The 21,414-nt window shown below is 35.2% G+C and overlaps 1 long non-coding RNA gene and 1 other non-coding gene across 2 annotated transcripts; both read left to right on the top strand.

Annotated features, from left to right (window-relative positions):
- The first annotated feature begins 3,197 nt into the window (after positions 1-3,197).
- On the top strand, positions 3,198-3,304 carry LOC113764338. Its single transcript, XR_003467608.1, has one exon. It is a non-coding gene; the product is annotated as a small nucleolar RNA R71 (small nucleolar RNA).
- Positions 3,305-8,526: 5,222 nt separating this feature from the next.
- LOC113754247 lies at positions 8,527-12,951 on the top strand. The gene is made up of 2 exons (XR_003465160.1): positions 8,527-8,707; positions 12,643-12,951. It is a non-coding gene; the product is annotated as an uncharacterized LOC113754247 (long non-coding RNA).
- The last annotated feature ends 8,463 nt before the right edge of the window (positions 12,952-21,414 follow it).

Raw genomic sequence — 21,414 nt, 5'->3', positions numbered from 1 at the left:
GCATTGTCAAAAATTCGCTGGAAAAACTTAAAGATTGCTCAACCTCTTCGAATTCGTCCATCTCAAAACACAGGGGAAATGTTTCTCAAAACATTCGGAGTGGCTGCCTAAGAGCTTTTGCCACCGATGGGCTTGAGACTTGAGAGCTTATGCGGCCTTCTATGTTCTATCCTTCTTTGGATTTTTTTTTTTTAAAAAAAAAGAAAAAGGAAGAGTGGAATGAACGGAGAACAGGAACAAGAAAAGGTTGCATTAGTTTAGAAAAGCCTTTGTCGGCGGTTAGAGGTAAAGGAGGAAGGAATTGGGGGAATATTACTGTAGGGTTCAAAAAGCTTTTTCAATATTGTATTCTAACCCCTTGGATATTGAAAAACTATTAACATACCTAGAAATGTTTCATAGTCTATAAATATTCTCCACAAATTTAACTTTGAACTTGTAAATATGCATTAAATTATATGAATTACTATTTGATTGTTCTAATTTCTTTGCACTTTCTTGTTAAACAGCTTTGAAACATCAAACACATATGTATACACCTTTATTGATATTAGCATGCTTTTAGATATTTTACATAATATTTTAATTTCAAAATAATTTTTATTAATAACATTGAAGTTATGACAAATCTAAACTTATGAAGTTGTAAACCACCAATTTAAAGATAAATTTTATATCTTATTTTGATTAAATATTATTAATAAATATTTATGACATATTTATGATGTCATTTAATTTGACCCTGGTTGAACCCGGTCGAACCCATTAACCCCTGACCCCTGAGCTCAGCCGAGTCAATACCCGGTCCGAGTCTGAAAACATAGATGATAGCATCTCTTGTCTTCCAAGTCCATTCCATTATGTTGGGTTTCCTCCTCCACCACTCACTCTCCACCACTCACTCTCCAACATCTCTTCCAAACGCAAAACCCCACATACCTGCTGCTACTTATGCTTTTCCTCCTAAAATGAATAATTTTTCGTTCTCTTTTTCTGGGAAAGGAATTCAATTTTTGTCCCAAGTGACTCATCAAATTTCATGCAACTGGCTAATTCTTGAATAAAAAAAAAAGAAAAAGGTTTTCCCCACTTTGTGTGATTTCTTTTTCCCTTGCATATTTTGGCTTTTAAGCAAATTAACCAAAAAAATGAGCATAGAGTTAAGGTACAAGGTTATTAGCAGCTGTAAAGCCCCTGGCATTTGTTGATAACATATGTGATGCTACAAGACGTGATGCACACGAAAAATTCTCCTTTTCTATTAATTTTACGTTGAATGGTGCCCCATCTGGTCTTGTACAAAAGTTGCAGATATTTTGGTGCATGATGTCCCACTGGTCATAAGTGATTTTGTAGAATTGATGCCAGTGTGACAACTGATAAGATGTACTTTTTGACGTTTCTAGTGCTCATAAAGTTTGTCTAACGAGGTTGCAGCTAAGTAGAATGCAATTTATTGAGTTCATTATGTTTTTAACTGACTTTACTTCGACTTCTTGTGGTCTGAACATGGACCTAGCTCTGACGTGTGTTTTTTTGTCGTAGTTGTGGGGATTTTTTTGTCGTATATTGGGTCTAAGTTTTTTGGGTATTTGTCTAAAATTTACTATAGTGCATTGTAGAAGTTTTTGAAAAATTTTGTAGAAGTTTTTATAAGGTGAAAAACTTTTTTGTAGAAGTTTTTGTAATGTGAAAAATTTTATAGAAGTTTTTGTAAGGTGAAAAACATTTTTTTCCTTTTTTTTTCTTTCTTTTTCTCTTTCTCTTTCTTTTTCTTTCTTTCCTTTTTCTTTTCTTTTCTCTCTTCTTCTTCTTCTTCTTCCTTCCCCTTCCCCGTTACCTCTGCCTCCCACCTCCAGCACCTCCGCCAGCACCACTTCTCTTCTTTTTTTTTTTTTTTTCTCCTCTCCCTCCCCCGCCACCCCTTTCCTCCCCTCTCCCCCGCCACCCCCAAACTTTTCCCATTCCTTTCCTCTCTCCTCTGCCCGCCATCCCCCTAGGCCCGCCACCCCCTCTGCCCTCCTACAACTTGGGTGGCAATTTGTTTTGAATGATGACACTACACTTTTTCGTTAATGCAATAGTCTCGCAATCCTCCAATTTCCTTGAGAAATTTTGTATAAGAGGGAGTCTACAAAGTAGCATCAACATATGGAATGTTAATATGTAATTGTTTAAAAATATTAACAAAATTTTCAAATTCTTTATTAACTCTTGATTGCTTCAATTTATATGAAAATGGAACCGGTGGAGGAATTAGGGTCATCACAGAAGTTGATGGTTCGCTCACATCTACTTTATCTTTTTCTTTGCCTTGCTCATTCTCTTCTACTATCTCACTCTCTTGTTCATCTTCTTTCCTCTCATTCCCTTTTTCTTTCATTCTCTCAACTACAAGCTGCACACTTAATTGTTTACCATTGTAGATGGTTATAGCCTTATATATGTTCTCTTGGCTTCACCTCAATTTTGCTAGACAGCTCCCCTTGGTTTCTATTATTTATAGCATTGGCTATTTGACCTAATTGGACCTCAACGTTCCTGTACATATTGGTAATTTGGTCAATTCTTCCCTCAATTCTTTCAAACAATTGAGTAGTGGTACTAGTTAACTTTTCAAATTTATCAATTGATACATTTGCTAGCTTCTCAATTGCCAACTCCCAAACCGGTTTAGACTCCACAAGTGGTTGTTTCGGTTGAAAGTTCAATGGATTTGTTAGCCGCGGTTGGTTCCCTTAGTCTTTCCATCCAAAGTTAGGATGGTTTCGCCACCCCAGATTGTAAGTGTTGGAGTATGGATTGTTTTCGGGTTGCCGGCTATAATTGTTGAGGTATTGTACCTGCTCAACACTTGCATAAATAGAGTCATCGTGGTCTCTTCCATAAATAGTACAACAGGCAACATTTATTCCTTGACTAGAACTAGAACCAACCTGTCTATTAAGAATCTTAACCACACTATCCATCTTGGCATTTAACACATTTAGACTATCAAGTTCGAGTATACCTGCTGTCTTCTTGTGTTACCTCGTTCATTGGCCCATTGATAGTTATTGGCAGCCATCTTTTCAATCAAACTTTGAGCCTCCTCTATACTCTTTCCCATCAATGCACCTCCGGCCGCTGTATCCACATGAGTCTTGATCGCATAAGTGAGTCTATTGTAAAATGTTTGAACCATGATCCAATCTAGCAAACCATGATGTGGACATTTACGTAAAAGCTCCTGAAAACGCTCCCAAAATTCATATAGAGATTCTCTGTCCTATTGAGAAAACTTAATTATATCCGTACAGAGTTTAACAGTCTCGCCTGGTGGAAAAAATTTATCTAAAAATGCCTTGGACAAATTGGCTCAAGTTATAAAAGTATTAAGAGCGTGTGATTGTAACCAAATCTTAGCCTTGTCCCTCAAAGAAAAAGGAAATAATCTAAGCCTAATTGCATCATCGCTAACTCCATTAAGTTTAATTGTGTCACATATTTCCAAAAAGGTAGACAAATGGGAATTAGGATTTTTAGTAGCATTACCTCCATATTGAGATTATTGCACCATTTGAATTAGATCAGGTTTAATTTTCAAATTATTAGCATTTACCATGGGTCAATGCTAGTTTGTAGTTTATTCCTTCCGGGCAATGCAAAGTCCGTTAAAGGTCGTCTATTCCCTTCTATCTGCCATTGTATTAATTGGAGGAAGTTCTACGAAAGTTTCACCTTCATCTTGTGTCTCCCTGATGTCTTGCAGTGTTTGCCCTCTTCGTCTCCGTAGAGTTCTTTGGATTTCGAGATCCTATCAGACCATTCCACATAGAACTCGGTGCATGCACTGCTGTAATCACAATTAAAGAGAAATTAACCACAAACTAAACAAACTAGATAAAATAAAATCTACTCTATCAATAATTAAAGGATATTCACAAATTACTACAATGTCTAGAGTAATAAAGATTGTTTTTGCTCTAATATTGCCATGGTTCCCTGACAACAACGCCAAAACTTGACGAGGTGTATACCTGTGCTCGAATTTTAAACCTAATCTTCTCATTAACCCAAAGTGCACGGGTTGTGAATTGTAGTACAAGGAAAGGGAGTCGAGAGAACCACTTTTGAATTACTAAGGCTTAATCACACTCTCTATTAGCTAGACTACACAACAATTAATCATAATTAAACAACAATAATGATAAAACAATTCAAAAGTTAACAATCTAAATTGGAGTAACTCAAATAACACAAGTGTTCTAGGGAATAGAATCCACTAATCATGGTCAAACATAGAAGAAACAATCAATTAATACTACTTTTCTTGTTTTGCTAGGGATGCATTTCACTAAGGCAATCAGAACTCATTTTTGCCGATGAACCGAAGTTAGCTAATACCTAAGTTTCCTTACTTTCATGGTGAAATCTCAAGTATCAACTAGATCAAGGACAAGAAATGTCATACAAGTCCACCTAAGTGCACCACTACTTTCGTGTGTCTACTCTTTAAGTCCCACTCATTCATTTTCCATCCTTGTCAACTATTTTCATAGATTAACAACAATTAAGATGACTTGCAAATGATGATCAAGCACTTACAAGTGTTAAAGCATGAGCAAGTACAAGATATAGTAATAATCAAGATCTAACCATAATCAAAGCATAAATAGCTTCATCTACCCCTAGAACAAGAAGATCTAGTTACACATAGTGTATTTCACAATGAAGCTCATAACTTCTATGGAACCAAACATTCTTTAAAGCAAATAAAGAGAAAGGGGATGAGCAATTACTCATTCAAATGAAGAAACAAGATCTCCAAATTTCATCACTTCATAGCCATCCAATTATTTGATTACATCATGTGTTCTTCAAGGTTCTCTAAGGAAATAAGAAAGATAGACAAAACACTAAAACTAGTGAGAAAACTAGAGAAAACCCTACTTTCTTCTTTTTAACTTCTATCTCTAAGCTTCTCCTCCCTTTGATTCCTTATGTTTTACATATACTCCTTAGTTCCTTTTCTTTTTCTTCCCAAAAAGCCCTTCATTGGAATCTCCAATATTCTTTCTTCAAATGTACAAGTTGCTTTGTTAGCTTTTCAACCAAAATTCCTTGTGACACAAAAGTCAAAAAGCAAGTGTGAAATTTGCATAAGTTGTTCTACAAATTGCAGAAGAGAGAGGTAGATCTGAGCCCTAGGATCTAAGGGGTATCCAACTGATTCGAACTCGGATGTAAGATTTCTTCAATTTTTTTACGTATTTTGCATGCAAGATCCGAGGCCTCTCTAAAAGGGATCCGAGCTCGAATCATGGCCTCGAATACAACCCCTGATTACAGAAGTATATCCGAGGTCAGATCCTTGCTCTCCTGCTCCAATCCGAGTTCGGATCCTTGCTCTCCTGCTCCAATCCGAGTTCGGATCCAGCTCCCCTGTTTCTAGCTTCAACTTTCTTCCTTTGTTGCACAAATTTCTCTTCTTGTCTCACTTATGCATTATCCTCCAAGAAGTACATTGCATCTTCTTTAATTCAAACAAGTGCTTCATGCACCAATAACTTACAAACACCACAAATTTATGTATTAATCCACTCATTTCACACATTTAGTTCAATAAGCGATACTTGAAGAAATTTCACCAAAAAGGACTAAAAATTGGCTGTGGTCCCTTAAAAACACACCAATAACTTGCATGTAACCATGCAAAACACCTTTGAAATATTCACTTATCAATGGTGTCACGCGAACCTTAACCTCCACTCATGATTAGATTAAGCATGTCATCTGTCTAATGCACAGTTGCATGTCACTTTTGAGCTTAATACAACTCAAAAATTATGTTCATGTTGATTCGGCATAAACACAAAATTAAAATCAAGATAGACAAATCCTAGCCAAAGTTAAGAAGTTAAACTAGAAAAATTAATCAATTTCCTTCATAAAGACCCTAACCCTAGAAGTGAATTAGTTAAACATGATGGAAAAAAATTTAAAACCACAAATTCAATGTTTTAATATAAAGATAAGAATAAGAGAAAGGAACTTCTCAATTGCACATTCCAATCTTCTCTTTGCACACTTCTTGATTCGCATGAGTTCGATCTTGATCTCTTAAGAAAATCTATGAAAATATGTTTTAAACTAAGTTAAGCTTATGTTTTCCAACCCTAAAATTGTTCCAAAGATCTCTTATTTATAGCTACTACATGTTACCATTGAATCCCAGTTGGAATAGGTTTCTTAGAGCTGAAAAAAGAAGCGCATGATAATAATCCGATGATGAACGGCGCCAATCATGACACCGGTCATTGCTTTGCATTATTCAAATTCCAACTTCTGGTGATGTCTGGCATGATGTCTAGTCCAATGATCAGCGCCGATCATCATACTACAGTTCTTCATTTTGCATTTCAGCTAGGGGTATAAACAAATCAAGCTGCTCGCGATCGGGCGGCTCAAATACGAGTTCGAGTCAAATTCGATCAATATCGAGCTCGAGTTGAGTTCGAGGTAATTAAGTCAAATTCGAGTTCAAAAATATTAAATTCATTAACTCACGAACGACTCGCGAATTTGATTATATATATTTTTTATTTTTATTTTTTATTTTAATAATAAAATTACATATATATCCCTAATATTTTATTATTTGTTAATAAAAATTATTATTTTATTTATTTTTAAAAGTAAAATAATTATTTTTTATTTTGTAAAAATAAAATAACTATTTTCCCTAATAATTATTATATCCCTAATAATTTTTTCTTATGGTTGACAAAATCACATAATTGAAAACAGTAGTTAACCCTCATTTTGTTTTTAAGTTGTCAAAGGTGGGCCATCATGTATTAGACTTTTGATAAAAAAAAATTATTAACTAAATTGCTGGAAATTGTCCATCATGAATTGCTTAACAAAGTTGGGTGAGGAATTTCATAAGGTGTGAATATTTAGCATGAAAAGCTAATTTATGTGCCACCTTATTGGCATCCCTAGGAACCCATTTTACGACAACAATTTTTGCTTCTAACATGGGCAGCAAAATATTCTCAATTATAGGACCACTGGCTGATAGCACCTCTTCCTCGTCATGCAAGTGGTTAATAACATTAAGTGACACAATTAAGAATTCTTAGATTTTTAATCAAGTCAATTGCCTCACGAATTGCTACTACCTTATCTATCTCAATATCCATCAGGCCATCAAAACAGATAATCCCACGACAAAGTGCCCATCATGACCCATAAATAATTCTCATCGTGTATTAGAGTTGACGTATTAAATAATTCTTTAGTTCAATTGTTGACTTATAATTAATTGGAACAAAAGTAATTAATTATAATTTAGTTCCTGCAAAGAAAAAGATGCTGCCTTAATGAAATGTATAAAGGCTAACAACCATTGATAAACTATCAAAATATAAAAATATATTTGCTAAACAAAAGGTTATTTTCAAAAACAGTAATTAGTCATTATCTTATTTCCAAGTTGCCAATGGTGGGCCATCCATCATCTATAGTCTTAACACAATGAAAAATTATTTAGTTCAATCATTCGCTAACAACAAGCTGGAAGAAAACTAATCTTAGATTTAGTCCGTGCAGAGAAAGAGAGTCATCTTCATGAAATGTTTGGAGGCCATGACAACTATTGATAAACCATGAAAAACAAAATCATGTTTTTTCTAGCTAAACAAAAGAGATCACAGAAACCAAACAAAAGTACGCAAGGCTAGAGGTGAGAATGGACCTGAGTATAGTAAAAAACGATACAATACAATTGGCAAAAATGAAATTTTGAGTTTTTTTTTTGTCATTTTTAAAAATTTGAACCAGTTTCATCTCTTGAATCATCAAAATCAAATTGATGTCCATTTCAACGTAAAATCAATTTCGATATTAAAATAAAAAGCTATTAATCGTACATGCAGTAAGTCAGAGAAAACAACAAAATGTAATGGATAGACAAGAAAAGACTTTGCAGTCAATGGTGATGGGGCAAAGTTAAAATAAAAAGCATCAGTAAAGCAAGTCGCATTTCTTGTAAAGGAGATACATGCGTGGCGACAAAAATAAAGTGATGCAGACAAAATTGACAACGAAGCGGTCCACCGAAAGCAAAAGACAGCAACACCAGACCAATTAAAGAAAAATGGGGTTAATTATACTACATACCTTGTAATTTGTTGATAGTCACATTTGATCTCTTACACTTTAGATATATACACTTTACCCCTACAAAGAAAGTGCCACAAATCTCCACGATCTATTGTTTTAACTACATTGAAACCTTTTGGGAGTAGCAACTGATTGATTTGGATACAACTGATCCTCAATTGAGGGGAAAAGCAAAACACTTGTGGCAGATGACATGTCCACCACAAGAATGAAAAATATTGTGTTTGGATAATAGGTTATTTGAGATAATTTTTTAAAAATAATATTATAATATTTTTTTGATGTGATGTATGTAATTTAAAAAAGATGATTGAAAAATATTTTAATGATATCTTTATTAATCAAAATTGCCGATGATGGACCTTAATATCTCTAGCCTTACAGCGTTGACTCCGACACTCAATCATTTCACCAAGTCTTAGCCACTTAGCAGTTTTCTGCGAAGGAATTTGGAATGGAATCCTCGAGTACCTCGGCGAGCAATCTGCTGCACAATATTGGTTCAGCACAATAGACCGGCAATCTGCTTCAAGTTCAGGTGTGTGTGCATGCTTTTTGAGATTCAGCTTAACATTTTTTACTTCCATCTTTCCAAATGCTGTTGCTTAATTCTTTGATTCCGTATAATTAGTACTTTAAAAGATCTCATATATTGTGGCTCAACTCTTGCTGGGTGCTTTTAATTATCTTTAGCGGTTAGGCAATTATGAGGGATTCGGGACTCTAATTGTACTCACAAATCTAATCGTAGCATCGACTTAATCAGTAATTGTTCAGATTTGTCTTTCAAAATAAAAGCAAAATACTAAAATTCGAAAGGAGCAGTTTAGATTGAGTCCTATTACTTACTAGCAGCCCGATATGGGCTGCGCGTTGCTATTTGCGGTTGAACCGCTGACTGTACTCAGTCCAGTTCATGTACATATAATAGCTTTCTTATGGTGGAAATTGGTAAACCTCAAAGCCTTCAAACCCAGAAACTAAGGAGACGGCAAAGTGGAACAGCAATTGTTGCAATTTGTATTTGTCAGTGTTCTGATCAGGATGGATGAGGAGTGCATTTGATCAGGAGTGCAAATCGATCGTTTCCATTGAGGCAAATTTGCAATCTCTTTCTTCAATGGTAAACAAAAGTTTCTCCATCTAATCAATTGTTTTTTGGTTGAAAATTTGTTTGGTAATTAAAGCAGAAGTGTTGAAAGACCAGTCAAACTAGTACGTAGGAGATTGTAGGGTATATAGAGGTTGCCTTTCTTTTGTTGTGGGATTGAATTCTTTTGATTCTTAGCTATCAATTATTACGTAGAATAAGTGAGTCGAGACTTTGATGATGATGGCTTCTAATAATAGTTCTTCACTTCTTTTGATCAATGGTGAGAGCGTTCTTAGACCAGCAATTACAGAGCAATGGAGAAAGTGTTCTTTATGGTGTCGTATAATCACAGATTCTTAAGTAGAAAAGCTTTGTAGTATACTTTGAGAGCTTCATTATCAGTTTGTTTGATAAGAAATGAAATCGTACTTAGACAGGGACTTAAACTGGACAGAGGATCCGAAGCCGTGAGCCTTTGATCCGAAGCAAAAGTTTATCGGGTATTTCAGACTGGCAGATAAGTCGAATGGGGAAGCAATCATAGGCCGGATGGGTGGGGATCGGGGAGTGCGTACATTTGGAGCATAGACCGGAAAGTGTCCCATTAATTTTTCCTTTTTTTTTTAAATTTTTATTCATAATCATTGGGGACTTCAAGTCTACAAAATGAAAAAAAGAAAAGAAAAGAAGTTAAGAGTCGAATTAGGAATTTAACAGTCACCTATAGACATATTAATGGGTAGGGTCTGGGTTGGATCCCTTTGATCCAAATCCAGATCCATTAAATTTAATTAGACTCACACCCAAATCCAAACCCTTATGAGTCTGAAAAAATAAGTTCAAACCCATACTCTCCTAGATCTAGGTATCTAATGGGTATCTATTGTATTTTATAAATGCACTAAAATAAAAATATATTAAAAGTATATAGATTTCAAAAAATATATATACACACCATCCAATTTTTTTTTTCAAATAATAAAATTAATATTCAAGAAGTTGAATGTAATATTATAAACTCAAAAAAATAACTACTATCAACTGCTTCTATTTATTTTTGAAACTTCAACTGTATCTACATCAAATCTTTCATTTATTTGTCTTTATTTTTTCTCCTTTTTCTGAAAAGGTTTGTATTAATTACAATGACAACCAGTATTAGGTTGAAAAAAGACAACAATCATAAAGTCTCACTATATTTGATTCAATAATCATAGAATATTAGCATATTTTATAAATTTACTAATACATATATATATATATATATAATTTAATTATATTTACATGAGATTGGGTAGAGTCTTGTATGGGTTTGGATTTTGATATAGATTATAGAAAATTAGACTTACCCAAACCCATAACTCTTTTACAGGGTCTGAGTTTGGATAGGGTTTGGAATTGAGAAATTAAATCCAAACTCTACTCAAGTACATTGGATTTGAATTGAATTTGGATAAAAGCCGATCCATTGACATCATGCCAAATCATCTATCTAATATCTCTACTAAGCAAATTGGGTTTTGGGAACGTTCCTTTCCTTTCATTGGTACTTAGTTCTAGAAACCAACATTGTTGATGTGTAGTTTGATTAAGGAAAATAGAATGATCTTTGCAATACTCTAATCGACTCAAACCAAAAACAAAAAAAAAAAACAAAAAAGATTCAGAGGAGTATATAAAGACATTAGAAATGAAATAAGTGAGTAGTTTTATTTCACAAATCTAATGTCCAGAAGTGTCGACGTCATTTTTGTTTTTTACATGTATTCAAAGAAACTTTACCCGGTCAAAATGCCTATTACGTTGGTTAGGGGCTAAGTGTAACTAAAGTGGATTCAAGAAGGTAATGTGCAAGTAACTAATTCAGGAGCTTAAGATAAAAGAATGACTACAAAATATTTCTCTTCTAAGCAAGAAAAGGGAAAAGTGACACGAATGCTAGGGCAAAAGTAAGTGTATGTGTTTGTGCTAGTAAAAGTGTATTTGTCGGCAAAATCAATGTGCAATCTTATATGTAAATTCTATATATGTGGAAGTAGATTTTCTAGCTAAGGTCGTGTAAACTAATTTAAAAGAATTAATGGATTAAATTGTCACTTGATTATAAAGTTCAATGATTCAATACATTCTAACTTGTCTAAAATCCGCATTTGAGTGCACGAAAAACATCGTATTCTAAAATTTATTTAAAAGAATAAGACTCTAATTGTTACCTGAATTCCCTCCCCCCAATAGCTCAGTGTATGGGTAAATTTTCAAATTTCCACACAACAATGGATTTGTCAAATAAAATTGGAAAAGAAATGTAAATTTAATTAGGAATAACACCTTAAATAATTACCTAGCGAAACAAAAATACAAACAATCTACAACACCGAAATATGTTCTGCATGTATATATATATAAGAGCAATATATATACCCGTGCTGGGACCAATGTTTGGAATCATTGAAAAGTTCCAGCCTAGGATTGCTCAAGATAAATTTGCAGTCTGCCTGATGCCAGTTCTGCCTCCAGTTCAAAATATAAAAACATATTTGCTAAACAAAAGGTTATTTTGAAAACAGAATCAACCATTGTCTTATTTCCAAGTTGTCAATGGTGGGCCATCATCTATAGACTTGAGCAATGAAGAATCAATCATTCGCTAACAAGAAATTGGAAGAAAACTAATCTTTGATTTAGTCCATGCAGAGAAAGAGAGTCATCTTCATGAAATGTTTGACGGTCGTGATAACCATTGATGAACCATCAAAAACAGAATCATGTTTATTCTAACTAAACAAAAGAGATCATAGAAATCCAACCAAACCAAAATACGTAAGACTAGAGGTGAGAATAGATCCGAATACAGCAAAATATGATATAATACAATTGATAAAATTGAAATTTTGAGTTTTTTTTCTTTGAAAATTTGAACCAATTTCATCTCTTGATTCATCAAACATGAAATTGATGTCCATTTCAAAGTAAAATCAATTTTGATATTAAAATAAAAAACTATTAATCGTACATGCAATAGGTCAAAGGAAACTACAAAATCTAAGGATAGAAAAAGACTTGAAGTCAATGGTGATTGTAGAAATTTTTTTTAAAACAAAGCATCAGTAAAGCAAGTTGCAGTTCTTGTAAAAGAGATACACGGGTGACGAGAAAAATATAATGATACTTTTTGATTAACCATTAATAAAAGAAAAAAAAGAAAAAAATTTAAAGAGCTAGATGAAATAAGAATGGAAGTCAGAAGGGCCTCCGTGTGGGACCTTTTCACCTTACCGGCACTCCCTATTTTAATTAAAGTTGCTGGTGATGAACCTTAATCTCTCTAGGCTTATATTGTTGACTCCAAGATTCAATCATTTCACCCAACTTCTTAGCAGTTTTCTGCGAAGGATTTTGGAACGGAATCCTTGAGTACCTCGGCCTGCAATCTGCTGCGGACTATTGCTGGGTTCAGCACAGTACTTCGGCTTTTCAGGAAAAATCTGCATCAAAGTTCAGGTGCGTGTGCATGCTTGTTGAGATTCAGCTTAACATTACTGTTTCTTTCTATCTTTCCAAATACTCTGTTGCTTAATCTTTAATTCCGTAGAGTGGTGTATAACTAGCTAGTACTTCTTAAAGATCTCACATATTGTACCTTCAACTTTAGCTGGGTGCTTTTATTTATCTTTTAGGTGTGGAGTCAACTGCCTGTCTTCCCTGGTCTATCTCAGATAAGATCATTTTATTCAATAAATTTGCACTAATGTCAAAAATACATCAAATCAAATATGATATAAATACATATAGATCTGAAATCAATAAACAATAGATGTGAAAAATCACTATAGATTTGTAGTTGGGCAATTATGAGGGATTTGGGACTGTAATTGTAGTCACAATATAATCAGACGTTGACTTAAACAGTGTTGCTCAAATTTATCTTTCAAAATAAAAAGAAAAAACTAGAATTTGAAATGTGCAGTTTAGATTGAATCCTACCAGTAGCAGCCCGGTCTACCTTGGTGAATTCATATTCCTTGCAAATACAACATGCATATGAATCCATGTTGACATGAAAAATTCCCGTGCACACAGCAGAAGCAATTCTAATACATATAAAAAATATGTGGGAAGACAAGGGGACAAACACTCAATAATTTATTTAACTCAAAACAAGCTTTTCGTTCACGACAACTCACAAATCTCAACTATGAGATTTTCTCTCAAGTCGAATTTCTAGACTCAACTCAACTTTCCACATCTCTTCACCTAATAACCTACTAGACTAGTAGTATTTATAGACTCTAAAACCTCCTAAAACAAATATAATTGTAAATCAAAACTTATTTGGAAATTGACTTGAGATTTCCTAATCTAATATGTAAACTGAACAAATAAGATACCAAAAGGAATTAGGAAACTAATTGCTAAAATAGTTTGGTTTAATTTTTTTCATTGCCTCCTTTAAACCAAGCTCTCAATTTTGTCATCTCCAACGCTATCACGGGCTTGAATCTCCATGAAAAATTCAGTTGCAGTATAAACAACATTGAACACCAACTTCCAATAGATTTCCAATTTCATCTTCATGCGCGGTAGTGGAAGAAATTTGTACTTCTCAAACAACTTCTTGGCTTGATCACTCTTGTCAAAAAATTCAAACATATTCACTCATACTCCTTTTGATACTCCATAATTTAATTCATTCATATCACCAATAAAATCTCCCAAAACCAGAAAATCATAGTTGATGCTACCAATGGTTTTAGCATCATCATGTTTGCCCTTTACTTTTTTTCACACTAACAATTGCATCAACTTTAGCAGTATCATAATTTTCAATTAATTTGTCCACTTCACAATTGATCTCAACCAAGTCCATCACTTGATTTTCCTCTTCAAAAAATTCAACAATCTCAATAAAGTCAACAATTTCTCTATCATCATGACCTTCAATCACATCTTCAATTTGATCAATGATTTCACTTTCTTTCTCAACCACGTACGGAATTTCTTCTTCAATCACGATTTATTCATTTTCATGTGTGTCCACAATTGTTACAATTTCTTCTTTCTTTGCCTCATCAAAAACTTCTTTTTCTTCTTCCTCGTTACAAATTTCTTCTCCACCATGGCCATAGGAATTTATTAAAAATTTCCAAACCTCTTTTGTTGTCTTTACATGTATGAATTTTTTCACTACGTGTAACTAGACTTGGGTTTGGAGATAGTATAATGCCTTATATCTCAACTGTCTACTCCTCTTTAATTATTTAACTGCATCCCTTGATAATTCTGTGCCTGTTATAGGTTTTATAAACCCTTTTTGGATAATATTCCAAACTCCAATATTTTGGAAAAAATTCTTCATAATCGACCTCCAAATCTCAAAATCGTTTTTACCATCAAAGATAAAAACACCACAATGTGGTAAATAATACAAATCCATATTTTAATTTTGCAAACAAGCCCCAGGATCAAAGCCTAGAGCCCTGATACCATTTGTTGGGATCCAGACATAGAACATACAACTATTGAGATATCAAGAACACAATAATTTAATGAGGAACAAACCACAATCATGAAAGATAAACGATACATAATATTTAACGTGGTTTGACTCCACTATTGAGCCTACATCCACGGAGAGAAACTCGTTCTTTGTTATAAGAGGAAAATCCTGTACAAGAATACAACCCAAATCCAACTCTTGTATACTATCTCTCATCTCCTAAGAACTTCTCTCACCACCCATGTATAAAGCTACATGTTGCCTCTTGTATGCTCTTGTGTGTCACATTGTAGGATGCCAACACACCTATTTATAGGGAATATTATTTGGCCAAAACTCAAATAATAACAGGAAATCAATTCGAATTCTTAGACTCATACAGAATAAGAAATAACTCCTAATTCTAAACAAAATAGGAAATTTCTTGACTACTATTTCAAGTAACTAAAACCAATTAGGAAACTAGTTACTTCCACACAAAACAAGAATCTTACCTAAAAGAAATTAAGTTAATTTCCTAACAAATCTCCACCTTAGCGTAAATTTCTTTTAAAAATCATTTGCCTTCAACTACTAAATAATATGATACCGAATTACACACCCAAATCAATACAGTCCTGACATAAAATTGATTTAATCGGTAAATGAACATGTGTAGTTACCCCAGGTCCAACCTCCAGTTGACTCGTAAAAAGATGCCTCAATTCATTATCTCCCTTTGTATGATTTCTTCTCACCACCACTTGCAATCGGGGATCTCTTTCTGTGAGTTCTAACCCTAATCATTGAGGCAACCAAGTGGTAAAATCACCATACTTCTTCCCGTCCTCAAGACTATCTCGTTTCGTGTGGCTTGCAAGACTCCACCTAAAACGAAAAATTTGTAACTGTCAATCTTCTGACGTATGAAAATTAGATCTCTTTGTTTCTCTGGAACACGTGCCACTCCACCTAAAGAACATAACCAAAATCTAAAATTCACCGGAATGAAGTATCCAACGTTGGAGGTGTGAGAAATTTTCCACCAATTCACGTCCAAAATCAACACTGGACCCCACCTTTTTCTTGACTCTCACACCTTTGACCATTGTCCCACAGTTAACCGCCCTATTGGGCCGTGGGTTTTGTTCCTAGAGGTAGGTGAAACCACAACAGATGAGGAGTCCAAACCCGTAGGTCATGAAACCCCGTACCCCTCCAAAAGGCCTGGCTAGGTGGGAGATATCACGATAAGTTATTAAAGCGATCCAGGACTTCCTCTCTAACTGATGTGGGATCATTACAATCTACCCCCCTTAGGAGAACCCAGCGTTCTCGCTAGTACACCGGGGTTTGGAGTCGGCTCTGATACCAAATCTAACACCTCTGACCAATATTGTCCCACAGTTAACTGCTCCATTGGGCCGTGGATTTTATTCCTAGAGGTGGGTGAAACCACAACAGATGAGGAACCCAATCCCGCAGGTCATGAAATCCCGCACTCCTCCAAAAGGTCTCGGTCAGGTGGGGGACACCACGACAGGTTATTAAAGTGGCTCAGGACTTCCTCCCTAGCCGATGTGGAATTGTTACAATCCTAACACCTCTGACCAATATTGTCCGACAATTAACCGCCTCATTAGACCGTGGGTTTTGTTCCTAGAGGTGGGTGAAACCACAACAGATGAAGATCTCAAACCCGCAGGTCATGAGACCCCGCACCCCTCCAAAAGGCCTCGGTTAGGTGGGGGACACCACAGCAGGTTATTAAAGCGGTTCAAGACTTCCTCCCTAGCCGATGTGGGATCATTACAATCCACCCCCCTTTAGGAGAACCCAGTATCCTCGCTGGTACACCAGAGTTGAAAGTCGGCTCTGATACCAATTCTAACACCTCTGATCAATATTGTCCCACAGTTAACCGCCCCATTGAGCCATGGGTTTTGTTCCTGGAGGTGGATGAAACCACAACAGAGAGGAGCCCAAGCCCGTAGGTCATGAAACCCTGCACCCCTCCAAAAGACTTCGGTCAGGTAGGGGACACCACAACAGGTTATTAAAGTGGCCCAAGACTTTCTCCCTAGGCGATGTGGGATCATTATATTGACCATTGAATCACCTGCCTAGATTCACCGTCAAGTATTTCCATGCTTTTCGACTTCCCATCCTTCACCATCAATGCTTTTTGCCATGCCATTGAAACAAGGACACCACCCATTAAATTGTTCAATTGATGATAGCTACCAATCCACTTGATCTCAATAGTTAACCAGAATCCAACCTTGAATAACCAAACTCTTGTTCCAACCATTTAGTTTGTTGGGATCCAAGTGCTTGAGAGCATGGCAATGGTAAAGAATCCTTCCACAAATTTTCAATAATAGCTGACCAAGCCTAAGAAACTCCTTACTTTAGTCACATTAGTGTGCCTGGCCAATCTACGATTACATCCACTTTCTTTGGATCGATTGACACTCCTTGGGCTGATATTACGTGTCTTAAGAAGGCCACATTCTTCAACCAAGATTTATAATTTTTAAACTTAGCATACAATTTCTCCCTTCTTAATATCTTTAAAACTCCCTTAAGGTGGGAGACATGAGTTTCTTCATTTGAGGAGTATACCAGAATGTCACCAATAAATATCACAACAAAACGATCTAGTTGCAATTTGAATACCCTATTCATCAAATCCATAAAGGCTGCTGAGACGTTGGTTAATCCGAAGGACATTACTAAAAACTCGTAGTGCCCATATCTCATACGAAATGCACTTTTTTGGATATCTTCGATTTAATTTTCAATTGATGGTATTCAGATCTTAAATCTATTTTAGAAAATACTTTAGTTCCCTTCAACTGGTCAAAAAGATCATCTATCCCAGGAAAGAGGGTATTTGTTTTTTATTGTGATTCGATTCAATTCTCTATAATCGATACACAATCTTAGACTACCCTCTTTCTTCTTCACAAAGAGTACTGTGCACCCCAAGGAGAAATACTAGATCTAATTAATTTCTTATCTAATAATTTCTATAATTGCTCCTTAAGTTCTTTTAATTCTGCAGGTGTCATTCTATAGTGGAACTTAGATATAGGAGTCACCTCTGGAACAATATTTATTTCAAATTTTATTTCTCTATCTGGAGGTAAATCAGGAAGGTCATTCGAAAATACGTCGGGAAAGTTTTTCGCCACCGGAATCTTTTCTAAAGGCATTCCCTCTTTCTCCGTATCTATCACATAAGCCAAATATATCTTACATTCATTTCTTGTTGTCTTATAAGTCTGCATTGCAGACAGAAGTGGTAACTTACGGATTTTTTAACACCAGTATTTCCTTGATAAGAAAAATCCTTCTCGTGTGGTTTTATGAATAATACTCTCTTTTTGCTATAATCAGTCTGTGCAAAATGTCTAACTAGCCTATCCATTCCTAGAATGGCGTCAAAATCACTCATGTTTATTTGCATTAAATCCACTTCTAATTTTCTAACTTTTAATTCCACACTACAGTTTGGATACTTTATATAGGATATTAGTATTTTATTTTCTAGAGCAAGCACTCGGTAGGTGTGAGGCATCCATTTAGAAGATATGTACAAGTATTTTGCAAATTTCTTAGTAACAAAAGAGTGACTAGCCCCACAATCAAATAGCACGTATGCAGGAACAGAATTGATTAGAAGGGTATCTATAACTACATCGCCTAACGCTTCCGCCTCAACGTCAGTCATGGCATGCACCCTCACAATGACCTTTGGCTTCTTATTAGTTGAGTTGCTACCCTTATTTCCTTCTATCTTTTTATTTGGACAATTCATAACTCTATGCCATTGTTGCCCACACTCAAAATAAGCTCTTGTCCCAAATCGACATTCTCTTCGGTGCATCTTTTCACAAGTCTTACACGTGGAAAAAGTTATCTTAAGTTGGCATTCTTCCCTATGCATCTTTCCGCAAGTTTTGCATGTAGAGAAGGTGTTTCCTCTAGTTATCCTCGGAGGTAGGCCATGACTCTTCTTCACTAAGCAAAATTGTCCACTAAATTTTAGTGTTCCTGACATTGCAAGTTCATCCTATAGTCTCGATTTTTTTTCCTAACCTACTCATTTAATCTTTTGCAATCTACCTCAACTTTAACGCTGGCATCTAACACATCGCTAAATATAGGGGTGTAGGAGGTGTTCATCCTAGTCTAAATTCTACTCAACAATACCCGTATGAACTTATACTTTTTCAACTCCACATCTATTATTATCGACGGGACAAACCTTCCTAGTGTCATGAATTTATTCGAATGTTGCACTACAGACATTCCTAGTGTTTGCTTCCAATTTTCAAACTAATCTATTTTCTGCACCCTCACCGCAGGTGGGAAAAAGTATTTCAAAAACTCCTCTCTAAATTTCATCCAATTTACTAGTGAGGCGATAGTAGGCTCTAAAGTTACCCCCCTCCCCCACTTGTTGGCCTCTCCTACCAAAAAGGGTCTGATGATTTAGTGTTTCATCTCCTCTGACACTTGCAAAAGTGTAAAATTACTTTCCATCTCATCTAATCACTTTTTCTGTCAAATTCGAGTCAGGAGTCCCATCAAAAGTGGGGATATGGACCCTTTTCATTTTCTCATAATAGGATTAAGTCCCTCACTGTCCATAATTTTGGAATTGGACAACCTAAATTTGTGTTAACTATGCCTGGACTTGTAAAGCCTGTGCTACCCCAATTAGTACAATCACTAATTCTGTGGGCAACATCACATAGGGTTGATGTCCATTTGGTCCAACTCCTTGATAATCTATGTTCTAGTTGTTGTTTTCTTGATGTGGTTTTTGGTTATGGTTTCATTCTCATCATGAGGACTGCCATTTTGATTTCCGACATGCCTAGTGTTTGCTGTCATTTTCTAAATCAAGCAAATAAGTTTCACACTAAAGTGAGTATTTTATTTTTATTTATTATTATTTATAGATGTATATATTTTTTTAATATGACACAACTAAAGTTATCTACTAGCACGTTTTATACATACTACCCCATAAGACACAATTTAAAGTTGAGAGATTTTATTGATCGACTCAAGATGAAAAGAACAATCGACTTCTTACACATCAAAAATCAACTTCGTAACTTATTCTAGAAATTCCTAACGAATTTAGTGTTCAAAATCCCTAACTATGTCCTACAATTGGATGGAGGAACTAATCAATATGAACAATCACCAAACCTACATAATAATGTTCTTGGAATAACATTCAATAACAATAAAAAATCTCTACTAGACCAACTCTGCTTTTCATTTGCCGGGGGGATCTGCATCCTCAATTGCTCCATTTCCTACATCATTTTCAGCGTCGTCTAGGTCGTCAACTCCATTTTTCACTGGGTGATTATCTATGGGATGTCCTCTAGGGGTTCTTCCTCTGGATTCTCCTCCGAGTCATTGTCTAATTCAGCGTCACAATTAGATCACAGGTGATTCCACCTAGGCATTTAGGGTATGAGTGGTAAGTGATCATCTATCACGTGCCACCTCCTCTCTTTATATTTCACCATTAAAGTATGATACTCCGCATCCCGATCCTGGAGTAAGGAAGTCACTTCTTTAAATCTCTCATGATACATATCAGTTAGTCCCTTCTACACCTACTTTTCTACTTTCAAATTATTGACCTCCTCCTATAGACAGGGGGCCTCCTTATGCCAACCTTTCTTGCTCTGTCTCATGTGTTCCCTTGACACTATTAACTTAGAGATCTCGTGCATTTGGTCAACTATTGGATCAGCCAACGCAGTAGCCTTCCTAGCTCTATCCATGATACACGTCCTTATAGAATCTCAGTCTCTTCCTAAGCCAAGTCACATCACAACCCGTCACATAAACTGGGTAGTCGCAATCCTGATGCTTCTTGTGTACCGGCTCAACCATTTCCTATAAGTCAAAAGGAACACTATTAGTAATGATTTCAGCCTCTCCAAGGTACACAGATCCTTTCAAGCCTAATCTTCTAGTAGCTACCGATCATTTCTTAATATGTTCTATCTCATGGCGTTATTCATAACCTGGCTCTGATACTACTAAAAATGTCATGCCACTAGTCTGCATGCACCAATCATGTAACATCCATTGTATCCTTAAGTTACAATCAAGAATACAAGGCAACATTAAACTAAACTAAACTTAGAAAGTACTAAATAGTATAACTAAATAAAGTGCGGTATAAATTTCAAATGAAAGGTAGTCAATGAGTATCTCATAAGTTTGTACATTTATTCTCCGGTCCAAACAACAGGAAGAGAAATTAAATAAAATTAACAGCTAAAAGCAGCTAGACTGCTAATTCTTATCCACTTAGAGCTAATAAAAATCATCCTTAGGGTCTTCTACGTAAATCAATTCATACTTTTTAGAATATGCAAAAGTGGTAAAAATTGGATTGAACGACAAATTGCTCAATAGGTAGTATCTACCCCTCTATTGGACCATGCAACCATAATTTTATATACACGCATATATATATACATATCAAATTATTTGCACATCATTCACATCCATATTTATTGAAAATAACATTATTTGTAAAACAATCAGTAATAATGAATGACACAATAATTGATAAACATCTTATTCATAACTATACATGAAAGTATTAAAGTCGTAAGTCATTTTATAT

Source organism: Coffea eugenioides, chromosome 2, assembly GCF_003713205.1.
Source record: "Coffea eugenioides isolate CCC68of chromosome 2, Ceug_1.0, whole genome shotgun sequence".
NCBI lineage: Eukaryota > Viridiplantae > Streptophyta > Magnoliopsida > Gentianales > Rubiaceae > Coffea > Coffea eugenioides.
This window is presented reverse-complemented; position numbering and strand designations above follow the sequence as displayed.